This window comes from Cibotium barometz, chromosome 9 (assembly GCF_041138505.1).
Source record: "Cibotium barometz isolate CiBa-2024 chromosome 9, ASM4113850v1, whole genome shotgun sequence".
Lineage (NCBI taxonomy): Eukaryota > Viridiplantae > Streptophyta > Polypodiopsida > Cyatheales > Cibotiaceae > Cibotium > Cibotium barometz.
In genome coordinates, this window is record NC_141054.1 from 61,970,439 (window position 1) to 61,979,643 (window position 9,205).

The 9,205-nt window shown below is 37.6% G+C and overlaps 1 long non-coding RNA gene across 3 annotated transcripts; it reads left to right on the forward strand.

Moving 5' to 3' along the window:
• Positions 1–452: 452 nt before the first annotated feature.
• LOC147635802 (uncharacterized) lies at positions 453–2,693 on the forward strand. 3 transcript variants are annotated; one of them, XR_015266600.1, is made up of 5 exons: positions 453–725; positions 834–1,000; positions 1,174–2,056; positions 2,173–2,267; positions 2,337–2,693. It is a non-coding gene; the product is annotated as an uncharacterized LOC147635802 (long non-coding RNA). The 3 variants fall into 3 exon arrangements; XR_015266601.1 differs by having other exon boundaries at positions 458–725; positions 1,174–1,476; positions 1,634–2,056; positions 2,173–2,692; XR_015266599.1 differs by having other exon boundaries at positions 2,173–2,693.
• The last annotated feature ends 6,512 nt before the right edge of the window (positions 2,694–9,205 follow it).

The following is a 9,205-nucleotide window of genomic DNA, read 5'->3' on the forward strand; positions in this document are numbered from 1 at the left end:
AGAGAGAGAGATGTTATATGTTGTATTTTTATAACAATAGATAATAGTCTAATATAATATATATATATATATACATATATAAATGTATATATATATATATATATATTATATACATATTATATATATATATATATAATATGTATAGTTAGTGTTTTAATTAGTATATTTTGAATAATAATTAATATGTATAATTTAATATATATAATATTAAATTATATATATATGTATACATATGTATATATATCTATAAACATATATATATGTATATATATATACATACCATATATATATATACATAGAGAATGGGCATCTTGATAGACAACGAAGCAGATGTATATAGAGAGTGCGTTCATGCCCATTCTCTATGTATATATATATATATATATATGTGTATATATATATAGAGAGAGAGAGTGTGTTCATAATCATTTTGATGTGCATGGGCATCCTTCAAATCTATGTGTCTAACTCCCCATCTATCAAGATGGCCATGCACAAATTGCTTCATCTCATAATAGTCAAGCGTGAGGAAGCCAAAGCTGATGATTGAGACCATGAACAGCAAGCAAATCATGATGCATAACCCCATTTACTGGAAGATTTTCTAGTTCGTATAGCGACTGGCTTCTGTACCTTGTTCATTGACGAGGCGAATGCCTTGTCCAGCTGGGCCCGCAACAATCCTGACGATTTGGAAACGCTGCTGCGGTTCCTGATATTTAATGGTGATGATGCATGTTAAGAATATTTTCATCGAATTGTAGGAATTTTAAAATACAACCGATTCCACAAAACATCATGACAAGAAATCCCATTGCTTATGCTTTATGCAGGTGCTGGCACGCTTTCACGGGTTTCGAGTTTTAAAAAGCTTGAAACTGTAAGGGAAGCAGCATCTCTATACCTTAGACCGAGCTCCTTGGTACAACAGATTGAAAATTGGACTATGGAACCTCCCATGTCAGAGCAGCTTGAGAAAGTCAATGCTTTCTTTGACAAGGTATACAATATGGCATCTCTATTTATTATCAAAAGCATTCGCAGGTAAAAGGAAGAAGTAGAGGCAATAGAGAAGCATGTAAAATATGTTGGCTTTGGTTGGTTATAAAGGATTCTTGCTTGCACTATCCATGCTCTTTTGTTGTTGCCAATTATGTATTGCATATTTTATAGGTGTCTGGGCTCAATCTCTTGCCCCCTTCTTGAGCATGAAGGCCATAGAAAATTGCTAGACACAAGGGGTGGTTCTGATGGAGCAAGTTGCCAGACATAAGGGGTGGGTCTGATGGAGCTTGTGTTTAGCAAGATGCCAATTTTGGGGTGGTTTTGATGGAGTTGGTGTCTAGAAAGCTACGAGTTTTGGGGTGGTTTTCATGGATTTAGTATCTGGTAAGCTACCAATTTTGGGTGGTTCTAATGGAGCTGGTGTTTGGCAAGCTGCATGCGTACTCTGCCTGTAGGGAGGAAACATAACATGTAAGCTATCTGGTTATTTGTGTATCTTTAGAGTTTGTTTATTTGCATGATATGCTTTATTTTTGTGCTTTTCAGTTTACAAAACCACCCCCTCTTATTTAGAGTTTGGTTATTTGCATGATATTCTTAATTTTTGTGCTTTTCTTTTTACAAAAAGGACTCCATAGCTTTTGTTGACGAGGTGTGGCGATTCGACAAGATCGGTAAAGATGGAGCTTTTCGTAAGAGGCTCCAACAGAATGGTATTAGGATTATAGAAGACTTTCTTAGATGCTATGTGATAGATCAACAAAAGATGAGATATGTAAGGGTTTAATATTCATTCGGTTTTGTGATTCATCCAGGCAAATAATCTGAGGTAACATTGGCTCGTGATTACATGTGATGTTCTAAGCAAGTGTTTTATATGAATTTGTTTCTATTATTAAGAGGATTTTTGGGTAGCCTGAAGTTGGTACTTATTTCAAATCGGTAATGTCACAGATGCTGATTGAGTTGAGTATGGAGGATACACTCAACAACCTCATTTTCATGAAGAAAGCAACAATGGCATAGGGCTTGACAGAAGCATGGGTTATAGGTATATCTTGATTCTTTAATGTTAGCTGATTCTTTTATCAACTTGTGTTACAAATACTGTATTTGATTATGAGAGGCCATTCATCAATGATTATACCCTATCACCCAATGTAGCAGGGATCCAAGTGTATAGAGGGAGCCTAAACAAAGCAGCACAACACATATAAAGTAAGCCTATGCAAACACATGGGTTTAATCTAGCCATCAATAAAGTAAGCCTATGCAAACATTCTATGCATTTTGGCTAAGTTTAGCTAATGAGATTGGTTGAATGCTTGTAGTGCTTAAGGCCGTTTCATCTTGTCTAGGATGCTTGACTACAATGACTTGACTGTGGTGTTAGATGCAGTTTCTCTATAGATACTAGTTGATATAATCTCTACTATAAGAGCTATGTCCAACCTGTGGGAGCTGAGTTGATTTCCTGCAAGGTTGCATTGCATCAAGAGGTTTGCCCTCATAAGGCTGAGATGTGTATTGTTCCATGGGGCATGGTAGAAAGCTGAGAGTTGTAGAGAGCTGTAGCAATAGGGTTGCCGCTCTAACATGGGACTCCTCTTCATAGAAACATCCAACTAATTACAGGCTATGCTCCATTGACATCAAGATTGAGTTATGAGGGCTGTGATCCTTCTACCGTGTCTTTGTTATTTGCTGAAGTTTGTCTTTGTTATTTGCTGAAGTTTCAAAGTTAAGATGTGTTTGCATGTATGTACAGGTGGTGAAACGATAAGCCAAACCTCTCTAATGAACGTAGTCCTATATGTAGATCTAACATGGGACACCTATTGTATATCTTAATATTTGATAGATAATCTTGAAATGTTTATAAAATGTTTGGTGAATAGTATATTAACATGATTCATAGATAGAAAAAGGTAAGCTTCTATACAATGTATTCACTATATAATTTCGTAGGTAGATATAAGGATATCTAGAAAAAATGCAAACTAGGGAAAATATTTCTCTAGATATGCTAACTAGGAAAATGTGTGCATGGATTTCTCTATATAGGCAAATTTGCCTACATAGGAATTTTTGAGATATACAGGAAAAATAATTTTTGAGATATACAGGAAAAATTGCTTACATAGGAAAAAAATTCCTATGTAGGCAAACTTGCCTATATAGGGAAAAAATTCGTATGTAGGCAAATTTTCCTATAGAGAGAAATCATATAGGAAAATTTACTTACATAGGGAAAAAATTTCCTATGTAGGTAAATTTTCCTATATAGAGAAATCCATGCACATATTTCCTAGTTAGCCTACCTAGGAAAGTGTTTCATTTTCTCTAGTTTGCACTTTTCCTAGATATGTTTATTTATATCTAGGGAATTATGTAGTGAATGCTTTTTTTTTTCCTATATAGAGAATGAACAAAAGCTCCTTGTGTATTTTGCTTCTGGTCCTGTTAACTCGTTACATGGCCTTGACCTATATTGGCAGTAGTGGTTCCAGCGCCTTCCGTCAAGAGCACCTGCATTCCGATACGTCCGTGAGGAAAAATTACGTCGGTGTTCATATTAGACATTTCGGTACAGCATGTCGCTACAGCTGTAGTCGATATCGCCACAGTAAACCTGCTGCCGCCACGACGTCTCGCAGCGCCATCGATACTGATCAACATGCTGCAACCAGCATGTCCGCGACGTCCTTGGACTTTTTGAATCGGCGCATTTAGTACTAACCGAGGAGACCGACTGTGAAGCAGGTGAAGGAAAAGATTGAAAAATGCTTGCAAGTTGGTTTTATTGACCCTGGTGGATAATTCTTGTTGGATGTCACCAATCGTAATTGTCCCCAAGGAAAAGGTCAAATTAAGCATCAGAAGATGAATGCAACCATAGTGACACATCCTTTCCCACTACCATTTACATTGACCCCTAGCAATAGGTGTGTGAGTGTAAGAGTTAGTAAAGAAAATAAATTAATGAAGGGTTATGAATGAAATGTGTGTGCGTAGGTGTGTGAGTGCAAGAGTTGTGTGAGCTCAAGGATTCGGTATACGAAAATTTCGGGGAAGGAAATGCATGGAGTGGAGGGAGAAGAGGGGGGAAGGGAAAGAAGATGTGGAGGGGAGGGGATCATGTGTAAATCACAGGGGGGAGTGGATAAGGTATTAGGGTTAGGTTTTCTTTTTTGAAAATAAAGGCATTCCTCTGTTAGAGAAACTACACAACTCCATTGTTGCTATAGCGAGTGCCCCTCCCGCTTGACTACACTGGGGCTCTTCATTTTTGGTTTTGATTTGGGAAAATTTGGACCCAAATTGGGCCCTTTAATGATTTCTACACATTCTCTCTCTATAAAAATGAGCACATAATGAAATTTTTGCAAATCAACTCAGAAGTGAGCGGATTTTGAACATTTGGAATCTACTCTTGACATGCCACATCATCACCAAATTTGGAGACTTCTTGAATATACAAAATTCTCCATCATGCTATATATCATTGGCAAGGTCTCAAAGAATAGATTCCGAATGTTTAAACTCCACTCACTTCTAAGCTGATTTGCAAAAATTTTAGTGTGTGTCCATTTTTCTAGAGAGAGAATGTGTAGAAATCCTTAAAGGGCCCAATTTGAGTCCAAATTGGTCCTAATGCTATTGATGTAGTCACTGTGCCTGCCCAACAATTGTGGTTGGCTGCTAGGCTCTTTGCTTCTACATTCTTTGCTTCTACTAGTACTATGGTTGGCTGCTATGCTCTTTGCTTCTACTAGTACTATGGTTGGCTAGTACTATGGTTTACTATTGATGTAGTCAGTGTGCCTCCCAACAATTGTGGTTGGCTTGGCTCTTCGCTTCTAGTTTCTATGGTGATAGTTGTTGTAGCCACTAAGTACTACTCTTTTTTGTAGTGTGCTCTTCATTTGTAAACTATTCTCCATTTCTAAATTGCCCAATGAGCTCATATTCTATCATCATAGTGATGCCACTATGGTCGATTACCGTCTTTTTTATCACATTGGCACGGGATCATGATGGGCAGATAGCCCAAAAGGGGCTACTACCGTGTTAGACCTTCAGTAGCATCACAGAGGACTTGCTGTATAGATAGGGGCTACCACCTTATTACACCACTAATTTTTGAGCTAAGACTTCTTCTTCTAAAACTCATCTTGGCCTCTGTGATGCTACTAAAAGTTTATGGCTGCCTCTTTTCTTGAACATAGGCAATGACATGCACCTACTGATAGATTCAAACTTTCCAATTTATCTTGAGTCGTGGATCTGTCAACTATAATGAAGGCTTGATCTACCCTTTACTCACTTGGTGTTTGATATCTCTAATGCAGTGCCTTTGTTCTGAGTATTAGTTTAGCTAATAATCTATGATAGTATTTATCTAAATGATTTTTGAAGCACCACATGTAGCATCCCTCATTTGCACATGATGTATGATTATGTAATGTTCAATGAAATAAACATCTCTATAACCTCATTTTTATGCTTTGTATGTTGAGATTGAGCATAGAATTGCAACCCATATAGTTTGCACATAACTGAAAAAGAAGTTACCTGATTTGCAGATAACTAGCTTTGTTGGATTCAAGGAAAAAAATAGGAGCTAATCTTTGCCAATTGGCTATTTTTGGGATTTAATTTGTGAAAAAGTATTTGCCCAGTATCTTTAAACATTTGCTCAAATTTTGGCTGCTTTGAAGGGTTTTAGAAAACACTCGCCCAATTTTGTACATTTTAGGGCATTTTTTTAAAACATTCTCCCCATTTTCTTTAATTTTAGATTTAAATAGGAGGAAGAATTACCAACCCACCTACACTTATATATTCATGGAGGCATCTTATTTTTTACCCTGGTTGGATTTAAAACTTCCACGTTGGTGTGTGAAGTATCGAGGCACTCATTGACACAATGCCGTATCCACAAGCTAGATTTTGAAAGATGCCATGATTCACCGATATCAGAGTAAGAGATGTTTCTTTTTTCTCAGCATTGTACATTAAATTGTTCAAATTCTATATGATCTTGATAAACAAAGTGATATATAAAATGCGTCTAGGTAAAATCATCATGGCAATATCTAGTTGTACATCTTTCTGATGATGACAATTGCTTTCATGGGCTTGATCGATCTATGCTTCCTCACATGCAACATAGTTAAGTTGTTCTTTGGTTATAGATGGAGGCACGTGCACACCAATTACCTCCTAGTTCTCACTCTGAGACGTCTGGTGATCATCCCTTACCCGGCCACATACTACCTCTCATAGAGACATATACTCGCAAACATTATGGCGGCTAGTTGGGAGCATCACTTTTGGCTGATAGAGAGGTTTTCAGCATCTGGGGTGCCCGCTATGTGATCACGCCATCTATGATTGCCGTTGGGGGTCCAAGACTTTTTATTGTATAGGATTTACATGTCCATGCTCACTGTGAGGTCACTCTTATGCCATTTTATGGACCTAACTATTCATGGGGTCTATGGCATCAGCTTGCTCACTACATCAGGAGTATGATCACATATGGCCTATGTGCTAATGTTGACTCTCTTAATAGAAGAGACATTACCCATAACAAATCAGAGAGATTGTATATCGATGGAAGACCTTAAACGCAATATATCAGGGCTAATCAACAGTAGTAGAAGAGGGAGGAATGAAAGAACTAACTGTACTTTTGTGGAGTGTGATAATGGTCATGAGCCAGTGCACATGAGTAATGTGCCTAGATACATTGTAGAAAATGCCATTAGATCGTTGTGTGCTATGAGGAGTTTCTGGTGAATTATGGTTGGCATATATGTAGGCAACCACTAGCTCCCCGTAGAGAATAGATGTATTTGTAACTTTTTTGGTGCGCACGTCTTTTGCAATGGGCTTCAATCCATGACATTCTAGTAGTATATTTACATTTTTCACTTATTTTATCTTGTGGCACTCGAGATCCTATTAATTTGAGTATATTGGAAATAGCATGTGTACATGATGTCAAAAATTAATGAGATTTTACAAATGTATTAACTTATGCTTCGTTGTCACTTGTCTTATTACTTTGTTGGCACTTGTCTTATTATGAATTATTATGACTTTATGATTGTCTCATTTGTATGGAATCAAAGGTTCCAAATTATGATATTGCAGAAGATGTGTCCTTATATCGTCAAGGTCACCCTCGATTAATCAGTAGAGTGTATGCGGGTTCTTAGAGCACAGAATCCTAATACTTTTCAAAGGTTGAGAGAGAAATATGCATGTCAAACAGAGCAACTTGATGATGCAAAGCATGATGTTGATGGCATGACTGGATTTCTTGATGATTCATTTCAGAGTAATACAGATGACAGTAACGATCTCCATGAAAAATATCTCTGAGAATAAGCACTCACAAAGATCTATGAGGGTTCTTCTATGACAAGATTATCTATGAGCTTCCTCATCCTAAACCTCCTAGCTTGCTACTCCTAGAGCAATGTATCGGTTTTATCATTACTAATGTAAGTGGATCATATACATGGACGATACGTGATAGGGCATGTTTATTTTCCTAAGAAACTGTTGTTGTTGTTGTTAGATTACTTTCTAGTAAGATTCTACAGCCCGATAACACTAGTTATCCCAAAAATAAGGAACAAGGAATGAAAGATGATGACAAGTCTTGGACTTGACTATGAAATGATCCATGCATGCATCAATGATTTCATTTTGTATCAAGGAGAGCATCACAACTCCATTCTCTATCCCAAATGCAGTGCATCACATTTTAAGGAGGGAGCAACAATTATTCCCCATAAGGTTCCAAGACATTTTCCATTATCCCCACGAAAAGTGTACCTATTTCGGAGCCCAAAGATATCCCCATGGTCATTTTCAAGGTTTGCTGGTTCCATACTCAATATAGAGGCAGAGTTTCTACTGTGAAAAGATATCCCATGGGTTTTTGGTCTATCGACTCCTCCAAGTTTCTACGAGCAAGCAAAGAACCTTACCTTCTTCCAATGCACTGCTCAACAAAAATTCTTTTATCCAGATGGGAGTCCATGGTGGCAAACTATGTAAGTCAATCCTAAAGGTCGATGAATTTTTGATAACGCACTTTCCTCCTTGCTTGAGGATTAGCAACCATATTGATATCCAAGAAGATACATCAGTGGTGGGGCCGAGGACGAGTGTACACATCCGGACCTCCGCATGACTGTAATTGCTCAAGGAGATAGACCAAGACCATCTAATGTAAATGAGGAATGGGAGGAGGAAGAAAAGAATGAGGGGGATGAAGACCTCCCTGAGTTTACCATTGAACAGGTAATAGAGTGTGTAATGTCAACTTTACCTATACCACCTAGGCTGGACCTAACAGAAGAGGAACTACAAGAAGCTATTATATTGACATTTTTCCCAAGACTACTCCTTGTAACTCACATATAATCCTACTTCTCCATTCCCTTAGTTTCAATGTCTCATGGTTTTAGAGGTTTCAAACATCACACATACATTTTTCCACTTAGTCTTTCAAACAAGGTTGTGTTTTATTACCATGCATTATCTCTTCGAGGAATACGAGGATGAGGGGATGAAAACCTCCCTAAGTTTGGCATTGATCAGTAGTAGCAGATCTTGCAATGTCAACTTCCTGGGTTGGACCTAACAAAAGAGGCACTATAAGAAGCTAGCAAGGACAACGATGAACCACTCTTTTATATTGGCATTTTTTCTGAGACTAGTCCTTGAAACTCACGTATAATCCTACTTCTTCATTCCCCTAGTTTTGGTGTGTCATGGTTTCATAGCTTTCAAACATCACACATACATTTATCCACTAAGTCTTTCAAACAAGGCTATGTATTATTAATGTGTGTTATCTCTCTGGTGCTTGAGCAATATCACGCACTCCTGTAGAACACCCTTATGGCTCTAACCAACCCTGAATTCTTGCTCTAACTATGTGAGGATAAATTTCTTGCTAACCTCATCCTAGTCACTACATTTAAAATAAAACTCTATGTTTACTAATAAGTTTAATTAGAATTCACAACCATCTCATATAACAATCAAAGATATCTTACCCCCATAGCTTTTGGACCTCTGGAAAATAGAGGTCCACAAGGAGCAGACGACATAAAACCTTTTCTCCGTCTTGGTTCACAATGTGTCCCCGCTCATCAATGGAGCAATCTATGCA